Genomic DNA, 23,551 nt, shown 5'->3' on the forward strand with positions numbered 1-23,551 from the left:
CCTAAGTATGATTCTCAATCAGAGACAACTAATGACACCTGCCTCTGATTGAGAACCATACTAGGCCGAAACATAGAAATACCCAAATCATAGAAAAACAAACATAGACTGCCCACCCCAACTCACGCCCTGACCATACTAAATAATGACAAAACAAAGGAAATAAAGGTCAGGACGTGACAATAATGGGGTTGTGCAGCAGAGCATCAAACATACTGACCTTTCTGACCCTGTCCCATGGTCCTACTTCACTGTGTTATAATGGACCTTATGCTTGTTATGTCACCTCTGTAACCAGGTATCAAACATACTGATCTTTCTGACCCTGTCCCATGGCCCTACTTTCTATAACTGAACATTTAAAGTCCTCTGAGTTTTGCTTAGTGTCCATTTACTTATTTATTGATGCATTTGTTGTTTATTGGGGTTGTGCTGCAGAGCATCATGGGGGTTTGTATGTGTTGAGATGATCACTTTCCAGATAAATTGTTGAACTTATTCCTGTCTCCAGTCTCATTATTATTGAATTGTTATACAGACGTGGTTATGAAACCAACAAAACATAACAAAAGATTGCCGATGAGTAAGTCTGAATCTACAGGAACTATTCTGTCTGGAAGAAGTCGGTTTATCAACTGTTTGAAAATGTTATTTTTTGTGGTTCAGTCTAGGCTACTGTTAGCACAGTGTATTGCTAGCAGAGGCAAGTGCATAGTGGAGCTAGCTAGGAAAGAGAGTTAATATCATCATGGATGGCAGAAAAGGACTCAAGACGGATGTCGGAGCGGGAAAACAACTTGATTAAAAAAGGGAGGAATATAATTTAATTATAGGAAAGGATATCAATTAACTTCTTGTGGATCAGTTGGACGCTAGCGTCCCATCTCGACAACTTCCGGTGAAATTGCAGAGCGCAAATTCAAATTACAGAAATAGTCATATTCAACCTTTATGAAAATACAAGTGTTATACATCAGTTAAAAGCTTAACTTCTTGTTAATCCAGGCGCTGTGTCAGATTTCAAAAAGGCTTTATGGCAAAAGCACACCATGCGATTATCTGAGGATGGCGCCCAGCACACAAATGCATTAAAAGCATTTTCCAACCAGGCAGATGCTTCACGAAAGTCAGAAATAGCAATAACTTATAGTAGGCTAACCAAGTTCCCTAATGCTTTACTTATAGTAGGCTAACCAAGTTCCCTAATGCTTTACTTATAGTAGGCTAACCAAGTTCCCTAATGCTTTACTTATAGTAGGCTAACCAAGTTCCCTAATGCTTTACTTATAGTAGGCTAACCAAGTTCCCTAATGCTTTACTTATAGTAGGCTAACCAAGTTCCCTAATGCTTTACTTATAGTAGGCTAACCAAGTTCCCTAATGCTTTACTTATAGTAGGCTAACCAAGTTCCCTAATGCTTTACTTATAGTAGGCTAACCAAGTTCCCTAATGCTTTACTTATAGTAGGCTAACCAAGTTCCCTAATGCTTTACTTATAGTAGGCTAACCAAGTTCCCTAATGCTTTACTTATAGTAGGCTAACCAAGTTCCCTAATGCTTTACTTATAGTAGGCTAACCAAGTTCCCTAATGCTTTACTTATAGATGGCCAAACAAGTTCCCTAATGCTTTACTTATAGTAGGCTAACCAAGTTCCCTAATGCTTTACTTATAGTAGGCTAACCAAGTTCCCTAATGCTTTACTTACAGTAGGCTAACCAAGTTCCCTAATGCTTTACTTATAGTAGGCTAACCAAGTTCCCTAATGCTTTACTTATAGTAGGCTAACCAAGTTCCTTAATGCTTTACTTATAGTAGGCTAACCAAGTTCCCTAATGCTTTACTTATAGTAGGCTAACCAAGTTCCCTAATGCTTTACTTATAGTAGGCTAACCAAGTTCCCTAATGCTTTACTTATAGTAGGCTAACCAAGTTCCCTAATGCTTTACTTATAGTAGGCTAACCAAGTTCCCTAATGCTTTACTTATAGTAGGCTAACCAAGTTCCCTAATGCTTTACGTATAGTAGGCTAACCAAGTTCCCTAATGCTTTACTTATAGTAGGCTAACCAAGTTCCCTAATGCTTTACTTATAGTAGGCTAACCAAGTTCCCTAATGCTTTACTTATAGTAGGCTAACCAAGTTCCCTAATGCTTTACTTATAGTATGCTAACCAAGTTCCCTAATGCTTTACTTATAGTAGGCTAACCAAGTTCCCTAATGCTTTACTTATAGTAGGCTAACCAAGTTCCCTAATGCTTTACTTATAGTAGGCTAACCAAGTTCCCTAATGCTTTACTTATAGTAGGCTAACCAAGTTCCCTAATGCTTTACTTATAGTAGGCTAACCAAGTTCCCTAATGCTTTACTTATAGTAGGCTAACCAAGTTCCCTAATGCTTTACTTATAGTAGGCTAACCAAGTTCCCTAATGCTTTACCTATAGTAGGCTAACCAAGTTCCCTAATGCTTTACTTATAGTAGGCTAACCAAGTTCCCTAATGCTTTACTTATAGTAGGCTAACCAAGTTCCCTAATGCTTTACTTATAGTAGGCTAACCAAGTTCCCTAATGCTTTACTTATAGTAGGCTAACCAAGTTCCCTAATGCTTTACTTATAGTTGGCCAAACAAGTTCCCTAATGCTTTACTTATAGTAGGCTAACCAAGTTCCCTAATGCTTTACTTATAGTAGGCTAACCAAGTTCCCTAATGCTTTACTTATAGTAGGCTAACCAAGTTCCCTAATGCTTTACTTATAGTAGGCTAACCAAGTTCCCTAATGCTTTACTTATAGTAGGCTAACCAAGTTCCCTAATGCTTTACTTATAGTAGGTGGGGATTTTAATATTTCTCTGAATAATTTAAATGACAGATGGCCTCCAGGACAGTTCATTTCTATGAATATTAGTTTGGCCTCCAGGACAGTTCATTTCTATGAATATTAGTTTGGCCTCCAGGACAGTTCATTTCTATGAATATTAGTTTGGCCTCCAGGACAGTTCATTTCTATGAATATTAGTTTGGCCTCCAGGACAGTTCATTTCTATGAATATTAGTTTGGCCTCCAGGACAGTCCATTTCTATGAATATTAGTTTGAGGCAGTTGATGGTCACTCCCCTTACTGATCATAGAGCAGTTTATTTTGACATTACACTGTTGATCTCTGATAATGGCCCTTACTGATCATAGAGCTGTTTATTTTGACATTACACTGCTTATCTCTGATAATGGCCCTTACTGGTCATAGAGCTGTTTATACTGACATTACACTGTTTATCTCTGATAATGGCCCTTACTGATCATAGAGCTGTTTATACTGACATTACACTGTTGATCTCTGATAATGGCCCTTACTGATCATAGAGCTGTTTATACTGACATTACACTGTTTATCTCTGATAATGGCCCTTATTGATCATAGAGCTGTTTATATTGACATTATAACATTATAACATTACAACATGATTTTTTTCAGGTTAGAAAAATACCACTCTAAAAATAATAAAATTCAGCATTTAAATATGACTGGTCTCATCACAGATGACCCCACATTAATCTCCATCTTCAGTTACATCTTCTACAGTATTGTGAGGTGTCCTCATCTTCTACAGTATTGTGAGGTGTCCTCATCTTCTACAGTATTGTGAGGTGTCCTCATCTTCTACAGTATTGTGAGGTGTCCTAATCTTCTACAGTATTGTGAGGTGTCCTCATCTTCTACAGTATCGTGAGGTGTCCTCATCTTCTACAGTATCGTGAGGTGTCCTCATCTTCTACAGTATCGTGAGGTGTCCTCATCTTCTACAGTATTGTGAGGTGTCCTCATCTTCTACAGTACTGTGAGGTGTCCTCATCTTCTACAGTATTGTGAGGTGTCCTCATCTTCTACAGTATTGTGAGGTGTCCTCATCTTCTACAGTATTGTGAGGTGTCCTCATCTTCTACAGTATTGTGAGGTGTCCTCATCTTCTACAGTATTGTGAGGTGTCCTCATCTTCTACAGTATTGTGAGGTGTCCTCATCTTCTACAGTATTGTGAGGTGTCCTCATCTTCTACAGTATCGTGAGGTGTCCTCATCTTCTACAGTATTGTGAGGTGTCCTCATCTTCTACAGTATTGTGAGGTGTCCTCATCTTCTACAGTATTGTGAGGTGTCCTCATCTTCTACAGTATTGTGAGGTGTCCTCATCTTCTACAGTATTGTGAGGTGTCCTCATCTTCTACAGTATTGTGAGGTGTCCTCATCTTCTACAGTATTGTGAGGTGTCCTCATCTTCTACAGTATTGTGAGGTGTCCTCATCTTCTACAGTATTGTGAGGTGTCCTCATCTTCTACAGTATTGTGAGGTGTCCTCATCTTGTACAGTATTGTGAGGTGTCCTCATCTTCTACAGTATTGTGAGGTGTCCTCAACTCTTTGTTTTGATTGTCTGGGGGATGTGAAATCAGTTGGTGAGGCTGACAGGGAACAGTGTCATGACCCTGTTATAGTTGAACACATCATGTATTCTATTGAACAACTTAAAAATAATAAGTCTCCTGGGACTGATGGTATATCTGCTGAGTTTTACACAACTGTTTCCAGAACAGTTAGTCCCTTTTCTGTTGGTCTTTTCTGAATGCATTGTAAATAATGTTCTCCCTCCCAGTCTGACTCCAGGTCTGATTACATTGTAAATAATGCTCTCCCTCCCAGTCTGACTCCAGGTCTGATTACATTGTAAATAATGCTCTCCCTCCCAGTCTGACTCCAGGTCTGATTACATTGTAAATAATGCTGTCCCTCCCAGTTTGACTCCAGGTCTGATTACATTGTAAATAATGCTCTCCCTCCCAGTCTGACTCCAGGTCTGATTACATTGTAAATAATGCTCTCCCTCCCAGTCTGACTCCAGGTCTGATTACATTGTAAATAATGCTCTCCCTCCCAGTCTGACTCCAGGTCTGATTACATTGTAAATAATGCTCTCCCTCCCAGTCTGACTCCAGGTCTGATTACATTGTAAATAATGCTCTCCCTCCCAGGTTGACTCCAGGTCTGATTACATTGTAAATAACGCTCTCTCCCCCAGTCTGACTCCAGGTCTGATTACATTGTAAATAATGCTCTCCCTCCCAGTTTGACAACAGGTCTGATTACATTGTAAATAATGTTCTCCCTCCCAGTCTGACTCCAGGTCTGATTACATTGTAAATAATGCTCTCCCTCCCATTCTGATTCCAGGTCTGATTACATTGTAAATAATGCTCTCCCTCCCAGTCTGACTCCAGGTCTGATTACATTGTAAATAATGCTCTCCCTCCCAGTCTGACTCCAGGTCTGATTACGTTGTAAATAATGCTCTCCCTCCCAGTCTGACTCCAGGTCTGATTACATTGTAAATACTGCTCTCCCTCCCAGTTTGACTCCAGGTCTGATTACATTGTAAATAATGCTCTCCCTCCCAGTCTGACTCCAGGTCTGATTACATTGTAAATAATGCTCTCCCTCCCAGTCTGACTCCAGGTCTGATTACATTGTAAATAATGCTCTCCCTCCCAGTTTGGCTCCAGGTCTGATTACATTGTAAATAATGCTCTCCCTCCCAGTCTGACTCCAGGTCTGATTACATTGTAAATAATGCTCTCCCTCCCAGTTTGACTCCAGGTCTGATTACATTGTAAATAATGCTCTCCCTCCCAGTCTGACTCCAGGTCTGATTACATTGTAAATAATGCTCTCCCTCCCAGTCTGACTCCAGGTCTGATTACATTGTAAATAATGCTCTCCCTCCCAGTCTGACTCCAGGTCTGATTACATTGTAAATAATGCTCTCCCTCCCAGTTTGACTCCAGGTCTGATTACATTGTAAATAATGCTCTCCCTCCCAGTCTGACTCCAGGTCTGATTACATTGTAAATAATGCTCTCCCTCCCAGTTTGACTCCAGGTCTGATTACATTGTAAATAATGCTCTCCCTCCCAGTTTGACTCAAGCCCTGATTACATTCATCCATGAGCCTAAGAAAGACTTGCTTCTCCTCGATAATTGGCGTCCAGTCTGTCTTCATGAGGAATAGACATATGTTACAGACTGTGTGATAGATTACAGAGGAGACCCAATCTGTCTTCATGAGGAACAGACATATGTTACAGACTGTGTGATAGATTACAGAGGAGACCCAATCTGTCTTCATGAGGAATAGACAGATGTTACAGACTGTGTGATAGATTACAGAGGAGACCCAATCTGTCTTCATGAGGAATAGACATATGTTACAGACTGTGTGATAGATTACAGAGGAGACCCAATCTGTCTTCATGAGGAACAGACATATGTTACAGACTGTGTGATAGATTACAGAGGAGACCCAATCTGTCTTCATGAGGAACAGACATATGTTACAGACTGTGTGATAGACATATGTTACAGACTGTGTGATAGACATATGTTACAGACTATGTGATAGACACATGTTACAGACTATGTGATAGACATATGTTACAGACTGTGTGATAGACATATGTTACAGACTGTGTGATAGACATATGTTACAGACTGTGTGATAGACATATGTTACAGACTGAGTGAATCCCTCTATCTGCAATATTCCACTTAAGGAAAATGTAACATACCTTGGGATTACCATATCTAAGGATCAACAGAAAATATGCTAATTCAATGTGTGTACTTATTATTGAAGAAAAAAATGAAAAGAAGTTGAACCAATGGTTACAGAGGAATTTATCCTTGAAAGGTTGAGTGTTGCTTTCTAAAGATGAAGTTATTTCCAGATCTACTTCCAGATCTACTTCCAGATCTACTTATAGATCTACTTCCAGATCTACTTCCAGATCTACTTCCAGATCTACCTACAGATCTACTTCCAGATCTACTTCCAGATCTCCCTACAGATCTACTTCCAGATCTACTTCCAGATCTACCTACAGATCTACTTCCAGATCTACTTCCAGATCTACCTACAGATCTACTTCCAGATCTACCTACAGATCTACTTCCAGATCTACTTCCAGATCTACTTACAGATCTACTTACAGATCTACTTACAGATCTACTTAGTTCCTGAATTAAGTTTTGAGATGATGCTGCAGGATTTAGAGGTAATTTGTGTTTTAGTACATTACCCTGCGTGACTGCTTATTGCATTGCTCCACACCACCACAAGGGGGAGGTAGAGCACTGACTATGCTCTTGGGTTCCAAGGCGCTAATGTAGCTGACAGTGAATGAATGGGCTGATGTAGCTGACAGTGAATGAATGGGCTGATGTAGCTGACAGTGAATGAATGGGCTGATGTAGCTGACAGGGAATGAATGGGCTGATGTAGCTGACAGTGAATGAATGGGCTGATGTAGCTGACAGTGAATGAATGGGCTGATGTAGCTGACAGTGAATGAATGGGCTGATGTAGCTGACAGTGAATGAATGGGTGGCATAAACCAAACAGAAACTGATAATTGTGCACAACTTCAAAACTGTATTTCAATGAACTGAATGATGAGGATGAAGAAGGTGATTGAGTTTATAACAAGGTAAGAATTGCTATTCCTCTGTCCTGCACTTGTTTGTTCAGAAGAACTGTACCTGTGGGAAATGACAAACTGTTGTTACACTGAGGTTGTGATTCTAAGAGAAACTAAAATGACCTGGTTGTCATGTATTATAGTCTCTAAAAGGAAACATATTACCACCGTCTCTTATTGTCCTTTCATAATGCATCCTGATTTACAAAGTTATTATTATTATTATTACATATTCTCACAGAACAGATTTGCACTAATGAAAAATGCCCCTTAGATATGAATTCGGAGGGCAGAATGTTATATATTAAAGCATTAGACTAAATCACTAAAGGCGTCAGTCATACAGAAGTTGTTTGCAGCCCAGTCCCTACATCTAGACCACAAAATAGGGAAAGAGGTTGACCAGATGCTTTTCAACTTCATCTGGGAAAATCACACACATTATATAAGGACATCTGTCGTTATGAACATTTTGTTGATTTTACTATAAATAATACTAACAATACTTTAAAGATAAATTGGGAAAAACATTTCTTTAAGAATCCAACTTCATTGAGGAATTTCATCCCTCATTATATCTTCTCCCGTTTTGGTGACTTCAATTTTGTGTTACTTTGTAACTATAACACCGATAAGATTCCTACAACAGTATTCTTAGCGTGCTCATTAATATATATACAGTGCCTTGCGAAAGTATTCGGCCCCCTTGAACTTTGCGACCTTGTGCCACATTTCAGGCTTCAAACATAAAGATATAAAACTGTATTTATTTTTTTGTGAAGAATCAACAACAATTGGGACACAATCATGAAGTGGAACGACATTTATTGGATATTTTTTAACAAATCAAAAACTGAAAAATTGGGCGTGGAAAATTATTCAGCCCCTTTACTTTCAGTGCAGCAAACTCTCTCCAGAAGTTCAGTGAGGATCTCTGAATGATCCAATGTTGACCTAAATGACTAATGAGGATAAATACAATCCACCTGTGTGTAATCAAGTCTCCGTATAAATGCACCTGCACTGTGATAGTCTCAGAGGTCCGTTAAAAGCGCAGAGAGCATCATGAAGAACAAGGAACACACCAGGCAGGTCCGAGATAATGTTGTGAAGAAGTTTAAAGCCGGATTTGGATACAAAAAGATTTCCCAAGCTTTAAACATCCCAAGGAGCACTGTGCAAGCGATAATATTGAAATGGAAGGAGTATCAGACCACTGCAAATCTACCAAGACCTGGCCGTCCCTCTAAACTTTCAGCTCATACAAGGAGAAGACTGATCAGAGATGCAGCCAAGAGGCCCATGATCACTCTGGATGAACTGCAGAGGTCTACAGCTGAGGTGGGAGACTCTGTCCATAGGACAACAATCAGTTGTATATTGCACAAATCTGGCCTTTATGGAAGAGTGGCAAGAAGAAAGCCATTTCTTAAAGATATCCATAAAAAGTGTTGTTTAAAGTTTGCCACAAGCCACCTGGGAGACACACCAAACATGTGGAAGAAGGTGCTCTGGTCAGATGAAACCAAAATTGAACTTTTTGGCAACAATGCAAAACGTTATGTTTGGCGTAAAAGCAACACAGCTGAGCACACCATGCCCACTGTCAAACATGGTGGTGGCAGCATCATGGTTTGGGCCTGCTTTTCTTCAGCAGGGACAGGGAAGATGTTTAAAATTGATGGGAAGATGGATGGAGCCAAATATAGGACCATTCTGGAAGAAAACCTGATGGAGTCTGCAAAAGACCTGAGACTGGGACGGAGATTTGTCTTCCAACAAGACAATGAACCAAAACATAAAGCAAAATCTACAATGGAATGGTTCAAAAATAAACATATCCAGGTGTTAGAATGGCCAAGTCAAAGTCCAGACCTGAATCCAATCGAGAATCTGTGGAAAGAACTGAAAACTGCTGTTCACAAATGCTCTCCATCCAACCTCACTGAGCTCGAGCTGTTTTGCAAGGAGGAATGGGAAAAAATGTCAATCTCTCGATGTGCAAAACTGATAGAGACATACCCCAAGCGACTTACAGCTGTAATCTCAGCAAAAGGTGGCGCTGCAAAGTATTAACTTAAGGGGGCTGAATAATTTTGCACGCCCAATTTTTCAGTTTATGATTTGTAAAAAAAGTTTGAAATATCCAATAAATGTCGTTCCACTTCATAATTGTGTCCCACTTGTTGTTGATGCTTCACAAAAAAATACAGTTTTCTATCTTTATGTTTGAAGCCTGAAATGTGGCAAAAGGTTGCAAAGTTCAAGGGGGCCGAATACTTTCGCAAGGCACTGTATATAAAAAAAATCCCGCATAGGTATTTCATTTGGAACAATAAGGATATTTTGTATAGAAACAAGTCTTCATTTTTGAAGAACTGGTTTAATAATCATATCCTGCTGGTAAGTCAACTTTTTAACGCAGAAGGATTGTTACTCAATTATGTGGATTTTTTTTATCTTGTTACAATATCCCTGTAACACCTAGAGAGTTCTCCATAGTCTCTGATGCTATTCCATCTGGAACTCTCATGTTATTTAGAGGTGTAACCAGACCTCACCTTGTTGACCTACCCTCCTAGAGAGTTCTCCATGGTCTCTGATGCTGTTCCATCTGGAACTCATGTTATTTAGAGGTGTAACCAGACCTCATCTCCTTGACCTATCCTCCTAGAGAGTTCTCCATAGTCTCTGATGCTGTTCCATCTGGAACTCATGTTATTTAGAGGTGTAACCAGACCTCACCTTCTTGACCTATCTTCGCTTAATCCAGTTGACTCTCCAATAGGGAAACTGTTTCTCTCCTTGTTCCCTCAGAACAACAGATCTATCTATACCTGCTTTATTTCAAAGGGAGATTGTATAATGCTATGCTAGGCTATCGATAAACTTAAACAAATGCTTGTCTTGCTTTGGCTGTAAAGCATCATTTCAGAATCTGAGATGACAGGGTGATTAACAAAAGGCTAAGCTCTGTTTTAATATATTTCACTTGTGATTTCATGAATATGAATATTTTCTAGTAAGATTTTTTGTCCGTTGCGTTATGCTAATTAGTGTAAGTTGATGACAATTCTCCCGGATCCGGGAGGGGTAGTTCTATTAACAACCCCACCACTAGGAGGTGTCCACATGGTCTGATAAACACTCCTAACAACCCCACCACTAGGAGGTGTCCACATGGTCTGATAAACACTCCTAACAACCCCACCACTAGGAGGTGTCCACATGGTCTGATAAACACTCCTAACTACCCCACCACTAGGAGGTGTCCACATGGTCTGATAAACACTCCTAACAACCCCACCACTAGGAGGTGTCCACATGGTCTGATAAACACTCCTAACAACCCCACCACTAGGAGGTGTCCACATGGTCTGATAAACACTCCTAACAACCAGACCACTAGGAGGTGTCCACATGGTCTGATAAACACTCCTAACAACCCCACTACTAGGAGGTGTCCACATGGTCTGATAAACACTCCTAACAACCTTACCACTAGGAGGTGTCCACATGGTCTGATTAACACTCCTAACAACCAGACCACTAGGAGGTGTCCACATGGTCTGATAAACACTCCTAACAACCCCACCACTAGGAGGTGTCCACATGGTCTGATTAACACTCCTAACAACCAGACCACTAGGAGGTGTCCACATGGTCTGATAAACACTCCTAACAACCAGACCACTAGGAGGTGTCCACATGGTCTGATAAACACTCCTAACAACCAGACCACTAGGAGGTGTCCACATGGTCTGATAAACACTCCTAACAACCCCACCACTAGGAGGTGTCCACATGGTCTGATAAACACTCCTAACAACCAGACCACTAGGAGGTGTCCACATGGTCTGATAAACACTCCTAACAACCCCACCACTAGGAGGTGTCCACATGGTCTGATAAACACTCCTAACAACCCCACCACTAGGAGGTGTCCACATGGTCTTATTAAGTTCACTCCTAACAACCAGACCACTAGGAGGTGTCCAAATGCTCTGATTAACACTCCTAACAACCAGACCACTAGGAGGTGTCCACATGGTCTGATAAACACTCCTAACAACCCCACCACTAGGAGGTGTCCACATGGTCTGATAAACACTCCTAACAACCCCACCACTAGGAGGTGTCCACATGGTCTTATTAAGTTCACTCCTAACAACCAGACCACTAGGAGGTGTCCAAATGCTCTGATTAACACTCCTAACAACCAGACCACTAGGAGGTGTCCACATGGTCTGATAAACACTCCTAACAACCCCACCACTAGGAGGTGTCCACATGGTCTGATAAACACTCCTAACAACCAGACTCCTAGGAGGTGTCCACATGGTCTGATAAACACTCCTAACAACCAGACCACTAGGAGGTGTCCACATGGTCTGATAAACACTCCTAACAACCCCACCACTAGGAGGTGTCCACATGGTCTGATAAACACTCCTAACAACCCCACCACTAGGAGGTGTCCACATGGTCTGATAAACACTCCTAACAACCCCACCACTAGGAGGTGTCCACATGGTCTGATTAACACTCCTAACAACCCCACCACTAGGAGGTGTCCACATGGTCTGATAAACACTCCTAACAACCCCACCACTAGGAGGTGTCCACATGGTCTGATAAACACCCCTAACAACCCCACCACTAGGAGGTGTCCACATGGTCTGATAAAAACTCCTAACAACCCCACCACTAGGAGGTGTCCACATGGTCTGATTAACATTTTCAGATAGACTAGTGGTTAGAGTGTTGGGTCAGTAACTGGTATTTTCAGATAGACTAGTGGTTAGAGTGGTGGGTCAGTAACTGGTATGGTCAGATAGACTAGTAGTTAGAGTGGTGGGTCAGTAACTGGTATTTTCAGATAGACTAGTGGTTAGAGTGTTGGGTCAGTAACTGGTATGGTCAGATAGACTAGTGGTTAGAGTGGTGGGTCAGTAACTGGTATGGTCAGATAGACTAGTGGTTAGAGTGGTGGGTCAGTAACTGGTATGGTCAGATTGACTAGTGGTTAGAGTGGTGGATCAGTAACTGGTATGGTCAGATAGACTAGTGGTTAGAGTGGTGGGTCAGTAACTGGTATGGTCAGATAGACTAGTGGTTAGAGTGGTGGGTCAGTAACTGGTATGGTCAGATAGACTAGTGGTTAGAGTGGTGGGTCAGTAACTGGTATGGTCAGATAGACTAGTGGTTAGAGTGGTGGGTCAGTAACTGGTATGGTATGATAGACTAGTGGTTAGAGTGGTGGGTCAGTAACTGGTATGGTCAGATAGAGTGGTGGGTCAGTAACTGGTATGGTCAGGTAGACTAGTGGTTAGAGTGTTGGGTCAGTAGCTGGTATGGTCAGGTAGACTAGTGGTTAGAGTGTTGGTGGTCAGTAACTAAAAAAACAACACCTATCATACTACTAGAGGGATATCTTCCACCACTAACTTACCATCCCGAGACAAGGCCGAGTATAGCCCACAAAGATCTCTGCCACGGCACAACCCGAGGGGGGGGCTCCTATGTCTGACCCTGTACAACAACACCTATCCTACCACTATGACTGACCCTGTAAAACAACACCTATCATACTACTATGACTGACCCTGTACAGCAACACCTATCATATTACTATGACTGACCCTGTACAACAACACCTATCATACTACTATTACTGACCCTGTAAAACAACACCTATCATACCACTATGACTGACCCTGTAAAACAACACCTATCATATTACTATGACTGACCCTGTACAACAACACCTATCATACTACTATGACTGACCCTGTACAACAACACCTATCATACTACTATGACTGACCCTGTACAACAACACCTATCATCATACTACTATGACTGACCCTGTACAACAACACCTATCATACTACTATGACTGACCCTGTAAAACAACACCTATCATACTACTATGACCCTGTAAAACAACACCTATCATACTACTATGACTGACCCTGTAAAACAACACATTTCACTGAACCAATCTGATGTCTGTGACAATCAAACACTTTAAAAGCTAACCAACATAAAGAAAATGATAGCATAGATGTTTTTTATTACAACAGTTAATTGAACAATGCTGTTTATAAATCTAGTTGACATTCATCCAAGGACACCTTGACTTGCATTACACTCTCACTGTAGAACAACATCCTCATGAAATCACATGACTTCTAGTTAGAGAAGAGGATTCCTGTTAACACGGCCAGAAATGTGACATGTCTGTTTGACAGTAATCCTGAAAGATGAATGTGTGAACTATCTTGTCATCTCTTTGGCTAACCACATTGGAACATTCTAGTCTTTAAGGACATGAACTGGCAGAACAGGTTTCAGCAAAGTATGGAGTCATTGTTTTCAGGAAGGTGTAACCATGCCGATGGGAGGGACAGGAGGCAGACTAAGTGCAAGGGCAGCCATCTGAACTACTGTCCTACAAAGACAAACAGCATCTACACAAACAGCCACCTGAACTACAGAGACAAACAGCCACCTGAACTACTGTCCTACAAAGACAAACAGCATCTACACAAACAGCCACCTAAACTACTGTCCTACAGAGACAAACAGCCACCTGAACTACTGTCCTACAAAGACAAACAGCATCTACACAAACAGCCACCTAAACTACTGTCCTACAGAGACAAACAGCCACCTGAACTACTGTCCTTCAAAGACAAACAGCATCTACACAAACAGCCACCTAAACTACTGTCCTACAGAGACAAACAGCCACCTGAACTACTGTCCTACAAAGACAAACAGCCACCTAAACTACTGTCCTACAGAGACAAACAGCCACCTGAACTACTGTCCTACAAAGACAAACAGCATCTACACAAACAGCCACCTGACCTACTGTCCTACAAAGACAAACAGCATCTACACAAACAGCCACCTAAACTACTGTCCTACAGAGACAAACAGCTACCTGAACTACTGTCCTACAAAGACAAACAGCCACCTGAACTACTGTCCTACAAAGACAAACAGCCACCTGAACTACTGTCCTACAAAGACAAAGAGCCACCTGAACTACTGTCTTACAAAGACAAACAGCATCTACACAAACAGCCACCTGAACTACTGTCCTACAAAGACAAACAGCATCTACACAAACAGCCACCTGAACTACTGTCCTACAGAGACAAACAGCATCTACACAAACAGCCACCTGAACTACTGTCCTACAAAGACAAACAGCATCTACACAAACAGCCACCTGAACTACTGTCCTACAAAGACAAACAGCCACCTGAACTACTGTCCTACAGAGACAAACAGCATCTACACAAACAGCCACCTAAACTACTGTCCTACAGAGACAAACAGCCACCTAAACTACTGTCCTACAAAGACAAACAGCCACCTGAACTACTGTCCTACAAAGACAAACAGCCACCTAAACTACTGTCCTACAAAGACAAACAGCATCTACACAAACAGCCACCTGAACTACTGTCCTACAAAGACAAACAGCCACCTGAACTACTGTCCTACAGAGACAAACAGCCACCTGAACTACTGTCCTACAGAGACAAACAGCCACCTGAACTACTGTCCTACAAAGACAAACAGTCACCTGAACTACTGTCCTACAAAGACAAACAGCATCTACACAAACAGCCACCTGAACTACTGTCCTACAAAGACAACCAGCCACCTGAACTACTGTCCTACAAAGACAAACAGCATCTACACAAACAGCCACCTGAACTACTGCCCTACAAAGACAAACAGCATCTACACAAACAGCCACCTGAACTACTGTCCTACAGAGACAAACAGCATCTACACAAACAGCCACCTGAACTACTGTCCTACAGAGACAAACAGCATCTACACAAACAGCCACCTGAACTACTGTCCTACAAAGACAAACAGCATCTACACAAACAGCCACCTGAACTTCTGTCCTACAAAGACAAACAGCATCTACACAAACAGCCACCTGAACTAGTGTCCTACAAAGACAAACAGCATCTACACAAACAGGCACCTGAACTACTGTCCTACAAAGACAAACAGCATCTACACAAACAGCCACCTGAACTACTGTCCTACAAAGACAAACAGCATCTACACAAACAGCCACCTGAACTAGTGTCCTACAAAGACAAACAGCATCTACACAAACAGGCACCTGAACTACTGTCCTACAAAGACAAACAGCCACCTGAACTAGTGTCCTACAAATACAAACAGCCACCTAAACTACTGTCCTACAGAGACAAACAGCATCTACGCAAACAGTGAATCTGAAAAAAATGGCTTTCAAGTTTTTTTTTCTCCCATGCATATCAACCATGACCACTGATCTGACCTATGACCCCTAAAATGCTGATTCTACACTCTGCCTTGGCATGACCTTAAACAGCTGTCTGGGTAATGAAACAGCAAAGAGCAGCATCTAGAAATCTAAATGTGTTGATCCAGATTTATTGTTGTTTTTCTGTTTGATTGAACCTGTTTGAGAATTCTAACTACATTCTAACTGTGTTTAATGGTGTCACGTAGTTGTGTTTTGAATGCTGTATTATAGTAGGCCTAACCCACACCAATTCTTCTGGTGATGGAGAGAGACACCAGACAAGACACAGAGACAGCAACAGATGACACAGAGATAGTGATGGAAAGAGTCAGAGGAGGGGAGTGTACACAGTGGACTACCCGGATAAAGCACTAAATAAACTTTAGTTAGTGCTAAATACGGCTGCTAGAATCCTGACTAGAACCAACATTTGATCATATTACTCCAGTGCTAGCCTCTCTACACTGGATTCCTGTTAAGGCAAGGGCTGATTTCAAGGTTTTACTGCTAACCTACAAAGCATTTCATGGGCTTGCTCCTACCTATCTCTCTGATTTGGTCCTGCCGCACATACCTACACGTACGCTACGGTCACAAGACGCAGGCCTCCTAATTGTCCCTAGAATTTCTAAGCAAACAGCTGTAGGCAGGGCTTTCTCCTATAGAGCTCAATTTTTATGGAACGGTCTGCCTACCCATGTCAGAGACGCAAACTCGGTCTCAACCTTTAAGTCTTTACAGAAGACTCATCTCTTCAGTGGGTCATATGATTGAGTGTAGTCTGGCCCAGGAGTGTGAAGGTGAATGGAAAGGCTCTGGAGCAATGAACCGCCCTTGCTGTCTCTGCTGGTACCCCTCTCTACCCCCCTCTCTCTATTACAGGGGCTGAGTCACTGGCTTACTGGTGCTCTTTCATGCCGTCCCTAGGAGGGGTGCGTCACTTGAGTGGGTTGAGTCACTGACGTGATCTTCCTGTCTGGGTTGGCGCCCTCCCTTGGGTTGTGCCGTGGCGGAGATCTTTGTGGGCTATACTCGGCCTTGTCTCAGGATGGTATGTTGGTGGTTGAAGATATCCCTCTAGTGGTGTGGGGGCTGTGCTTTGGCAAAGTGGGTGGGGTTATATCCTTCCTGTTTGGCCCTGTCTGGGGGTATCATCGGATGGGGCCACAGTGTCTCCTGATCCTTCCTGTCTCAGCTTCCAGTATTTATGCTGCAGTAGTTTTCTTTAAGAAGCCCTCCTGTTCTCCACTCAATACCTGTATTAACGGCACCTCTTTGAACTCGTTACCTGTATAAAAGACACCTGTCCACACACTCAATCAAACAGACTCCAACCTCTCCACAATGGCCAAGACCAGAGAGCTGTGTAAGGACATCAGGGATAAAATTGTAGACCTGCACAAGCAGCTTGGTGAGAAGGCAATTCTCTTTGATGGCGCAATTATTAGAAAATGGAAGAAGTTCAAGATGACGGTCAATCACCCTCGGTCTGGGGCTCCATGCAAGATCTCACCTTAGGGGGCATCAATAATCATGAGGAAGGTGAGGGATCAGCCCAGAACTACACAGCAGGACCTGGTCAATGACCTGAAGAAAGCTGGGAAGACAGTCTCAAAGAAAACCATTAGTAACACACTACGCCGTCATGGATTAAAATCCTGCAGCGCCCACAAAGTCCCCCTGCTCAAGCCAGCGCATGTCCAGGCCCGTCTGAAGTTTACCAATGACCTTCTGGTTGATCCAGAGGAGGAATGGGAGAAGGTCATGTGGTCTGATGAGACAAAAACAGAGCTTTTTGGTCTAAACTCCACTCGCCGTCTTTGGAGGAGGAAGAAGGATGAGTACAACCCCAAGAACAGCATCCCAACCGTGATGCATGGAGGTGGAAACATCATTCTTTGGGGATGCTTTTCTGCAAAGGGGACAGGACGACTGCACCGTATTGAGGGGAGGATGGATGGGGCCATGTATCGCGAGATCTTGGCCAACAACCACCTTCCCTCAGTAAGAGCATTGAAGATGGGTCGTGGCTGGGTCTTCCAGCATGACAACCACCAGAAACACACAGCCAGGGCAACTAAAGAGTGGCTCCGTAAGAAGCATCTCAAGGTCCTGCAGTGGCCTAGCCAGTCTCCAGACCTGGACCCAATAGAAAATCATTGGAGGGAGCTGAAAGTCTGAATTGCCCAGCGACAGCCCCGAAACCTGAAGGATCTGGAGAAGGTCTGTATGGAGGAGTGGGCCAAAATCCCTGCTGCAGTGTGTGCAAACCTGGTCAAGAACTACAGGAAACGTATGACCTGTTTCTGTACCAAATATTAAGTTCTGCTTTTCTGATGTATCAAATACTTATGTCATGCAATAAAATGCAAATTAATTACTTAAAAATTATACAATGTGATTTTCTGGATTTTTGTTTTAGATTCCGTCTCTCACAGTTGAAGTGTACCTATGATAAAAATGACAGGCTTTATAAGTAGGAAAACCTGCAAAATCGTCAGTGTATCAAATACTTGTTCTCCCCACTGTACATACTGTACCACTGTCACCTATCTACAGACATACTGTATCACTGTCACCTATCTACAGACATACTGTATCACTGTCCCCTATCTACATACATACTGTATCACTGTATCACTGTCACCTATCTACAGACATACTGTATCACTGTCACCTATCTACAGACATACTGTATCACTGTCACCTATCTACAGACATACTGTATCACTGTCACCTATCTACATACATACTGTATCACTGTATCACTGTCACCTATCTACAGACATACTGTATCACTGTCACCTATCTACAGACATACTGTATCACTGTCACCTATCTACAGACATACTGTATCACTGTCACCTATCTACATACATACTGTATCACTGTATCACTGTCCCCTATCTACATACATACTGTATCACTGTCACCTATCTACAGACATACTGTATCACTGTCACCTATCTACATACATACTGTATCACTGTCACCTATCTACAGACATACTGTATCACTGTCACCTATCTACAGACATACTGTATCACTGTCACCTATCTACAGACATACTGTACCACTGTAACCTATCTACATACATACTGTATCACTGTACCACAGAGCTATAAAGAGAGAGGGAGAGAGAACAGGTAGAACCTGATATGTAAATGAGCAGAGTAAACGAAAGTAACTTTCCACAACCAAATGATCATTCAGACTCTGTTTCTATTGAGAGAGAGACAGAAGGTAAGACGACGATTGTTGTGTGTATTCATATAGTTGATGATATTGTTGTGTGTATTCATATAGTTGATGATATTGTTATGTGTATTCATATAGTTGATGATATTGTTATGTGTATTCATATAGTTGATGATATTGTTGTGTGTATTCATATAGTTGATGATATTGTTGTGTGTATTCATATAGTTGATGATATTGTTATGTGTATTCATATAGTTGATGATATTGTTATGTGTATTCATATAGTTGATGATATTGTTATGTGTATTCATATAGTTGATGATATTGTTGTGTGTATTCATATAGTTGATGATATTGTAATGTGTATTCATATAGTTGATTATATTTCTGGTGGACAGTGTTATAATAGTCCTACTCTCCTTAAAATGTTTGATATTAATTAGATGCGTGGGGTGAATTGGTTCTGTGCCCATCTGTGTGCCCCAGGGTGATCGCTGCTACACCATCTAGAATCTAAAAGGGTTCTCTGGCTGTCCCCATAGGAGAACCCTTTGTAGAACCCTTTTGGGTTCCATGAAGAACCCTTTCCACAGAGAATTCTACCTGGAACCCAAAAGCGTTCTCCTATGGGGACAGCCAGAGGACCTGTTTGGAACTCTTTATTCTAAGAGTGTACTGTATCATAGGTCTATAGACCAGGGTGATATCCTACTGTATCATAGGTCTATAGACCAGGGTGATCTCCTACTGTATCATAGGTCTATAGACCAGGGTGATCTCCTACTGTATCATAGGTCTATAGACTTGTCTTCTCAAAACAGGCTTAAAACACAACAAGCAACAAACAAACATTTTCTCTTTCTAATCTGCTGTTAATGCTTTTCACTCAGGGAGGTATTTTGTGTGAAAGAGACAAATAAATATTGTGGAAAGACAACTTACACTTCCTCAAAACAGGTTGTGTGTATTCATTAGTGCCATTTAAAACTGTTGGCTATGGAGTAAACTAATGAATACATCGCAGGTTGTTGCCTACGACTCGACATGTTGATACCTGCCTGATGCTGAAACCTGAACGTAGCCTGAGGGGTAAACTATGATACTAGCCAGATATACTGGTTTTCTAAAGTTAGCCAGATTCAGTTAGCTTCACATTCCAGTTTAGGCCTGTTCTGGTTGTGAATTCAGGCTACAAGGTGAGAATCCTGCCAGGGATTATTATAACGTGTGTAGAGACATTAAATGTATGGTGTAATGTTAGTATAGTGAATGACAGTACAACACTCCTAACAGTAGATATATTAAATGTCTGGTGTAATGTTAGTATAGTGAATGACAGTATAACACTCCTAACAGTAGAGACATTAAATGTCTGGTGTAATGTTAGTATAGTGAAGTACAACACTCCTAACAGTAGATACATTAAATGTCTGGTGTAATGTTAGTATAGTGAATGACAGTATAACACTCCTAACAGTAGATACATTAAATGTATGGTGTAATGTTAGTATAGTGAATGGAAGTACAACACTCCTAACAGTAGATACATTAAATGTCTGGTGTAATGTTAGTATAGTGAATGACAGTATAACACTCCTAACAGTAGAGACATTAAATGTCTGGTGTAATGTTAGTATAGTGAATGACAGTATAACACTCCTAACAGTAGAGACATTAAATGTCTGGTGTAATGTTAGTATAGTGAATGACAGTATAACACTCCTAACAGTAGATATATTAAATGTATGGTGTAATGTTAGTATAGTGAATGACAGTATAACACTCCTAACAGTAGATACATTAAATGTATAGTGTAATGTTAGTATAGTGAATGACAGTATAACACTCCTAACAGTAGATACATTAAATGTATGGTGTAATGTTAGTATAGTGAATGACAGTATAACACTCCTAACAGTCTACTTCTACTGAGACAGGTTGGTGTCAGTTTAATCACACAACATGGAGCTGACTGGACGTGGTCAAGTCAAATTCAATATATCAACATTCATATATTATAGTTCTATATTTAACATTTCACATGATAATGTATTGTGTCATAGTTCCTCTACATTTCATATAATAATGTAATTGTATCATAGTTCCTCTATAGTGTAGTGATCCTCTACATTTCATATGATAATGTAATTGTATCATAGTTCCTCTATAGTGTAGTGATCCTCTACATTTCATATGATAATGTAATTGTATCATAGTTCCTCTATAGTCTAGTGATCCTCTACATTTCATATGGTAATGTATTGTATCATAGTTCCTCTATAGTGTAGTGATCCTCTACATTTCATATGATAATGTAATTGTATCATAGTTCATCTATAGTGTAGTGATCCTCTACATTTCATATGATAATGTAATTGTATCATAGTTCCTCTATAGCAGGGGTGTCAAAGTCAAATGGACGGAGGGCCAAATAAAAAAATCAGCTACAAGACGAGGGCCGGACTGTTCGAATGTTCATTGAAAAATTTTTAAATGACGCATATAGTCTAGTGAACCTAATTGAACCTACTGAAAACCTAACAAATATATTACAATATGATCAGATAAATAAAGCAATATTTTCTTATGGCTCTGTCAGTAATCTTTAATTTTCAACAGACACAAAAGACAAATTTCCTTTATATAAATATCCCCATAACATGAACATTAAATGAAAGAAACCGGTATTCAAGGCACCATCAGTAGACTATATTTTCTATTTTAGCAAAAGTGGGCTAAATTTACTTCAAAGAAAAAACAATAATAGCAATTTTCTATCATCCACTCAACTGAAATATTTTTAAAATATAATTGGATTGAAATACAAAAAAATAAAGTGCAAAAATCTATTAATCAAAAACAACACTTTGTTTAAGGAGAAGTAACATGCAGTGAAAACAAATATTAAATTTTAACTTTTAAACTTGAACTGAGTAAAAACTCTAAATATGTGATTGCACAGTAATGTTCACTTGTTTGAGGTTGAGGGTGATACTTGGTGGTGTCCCATCTTTTCCACAAGTTCATCAATGTTCGGGGTAAGGCTCTGAGCTGAAGAAATCCTCAGAATTGAGTGGAGGTGTTCAGCAGTAAGTCGACTTCTGTGTGATGTTTTGTTCAGGTTCATCAAAGAAAACAGTTGTTCACACAGGTATGTGCTGCCAAACATAGACAACGTTTGAGCAGCCTGGATGCGCAGCTGGGGCATTGTGCCGGGGAGGAAACGGGCGAACTCCGCAGCACCCACTGCCGCATATTTTGCCCTCAGTGCATCATTGCATTGGAGGTCAATCAACTCCATTTGGAGGTTTGGTGGTGAGCTTTCCACGTCAACAGCAAATGGGTTACCGAGCAGTTCCAACCTGCTTTTTTGTGCTTCAAAGTCAGCAAATCGGCGTCGAAAGTCAGCGGCAAGCATACCTATTTTATCAGCCAACTGTGTGCTCGGGAACGCACTGGTAGAGAGCTTCTCTTTCATGGTCTGGCAGCTGGGAAAGTGGCTCAAATTTTCTTTCCGCATCTGCGTCTCCCACAGAGTCAGTTTGGTTTTAAATGCCTTCACTGTACTGTACATATCAGAGATGACACGATCCCGACCCTGCAGCTGCAAGTTTATTGCATTCAGATGACTCGTAATGTCACACAGAAAAGCCATTTCACACAGAAACATTTCGTCTCGGAGTTGTGTTGTGTCTTTCCCTTTGCTGTCCAAGAACAGACAAATCTCCTCACGAAGCTCGAAACATCTTTGAAGCACCTTTCCCTGGCTTAGCCATCGCACCTCTGTGTGATAAGGCAAATCACCATGCTCCGTTTCTAACTCCGTCAGAAATGCCTTGAACTGGCGGTGATTCAAACCTTTGGCTCTGATAAAGTTAACTGTGCGCGTGATGATGCTCATTACATGCTCCATTTTCAAGGCTTTACCGCACAACGCTTCCTGGTGTATGATACAATGATAAGCTGTCAGCTCACCTGTCGCGTTTTCCTCTTGCATCTTTTCCCGTATCTTCGCCACCAGTCCGCTCCTGTGTCCACACATCGCAGGTGCTCCGTCGGTTGTCAAACCCACGAGTTTTTCCCAAGGCAGCTCCATCTCATTTACACATCTTGACACCTCTTCATACAAATCATGCCCCGTAGTTGTGCCATGCATAGGACGTAAAGCCAAAAACTCCTCTGTCACGCTTAGGTTGGAGTCCACTCCGCGGATGAAAATTGACAACTGGGCAATGTCAGAAATGTCGGTGCTCTCATCCACAGCCAAGGAATATGCAATAAAATCTTTTCCCTTTTTCACAAGCTGCTCTTTTAGATTGATGGACAACTGGTCTACTCTCTCGGCAATGGTGTTTCTGCTCAGACTCACATTTAAAAAGAGTTGCCTTTTTTCTGGGCAAACTTCGTCACAAACTTTAATCATGCAGTTTTTGATGAAATCCCCCTCCGTAAATGGCCGGGCTGATTTAGCGATCTCTTCTGCCAAAATAA

The sequence above is a fragment of the Oncorhynchus clarkii genome, chromosome 12 (genome assembly GCF_045791955.1).
Source record: "Oncorhynchus clarkii lewisi isolate Uvic-CL-2024 chromosome 12, UVic_Ocla_1.0, whole genome shotgun sequence".
Classification (NCBI taxonomy): domain Eukaryota; kingdom Metazoa; phylum Chordata; class Actinopteri; order Salmoniformes; family Salmonidae; genus Oncorhynchus; species Oncorhynchus clarkii.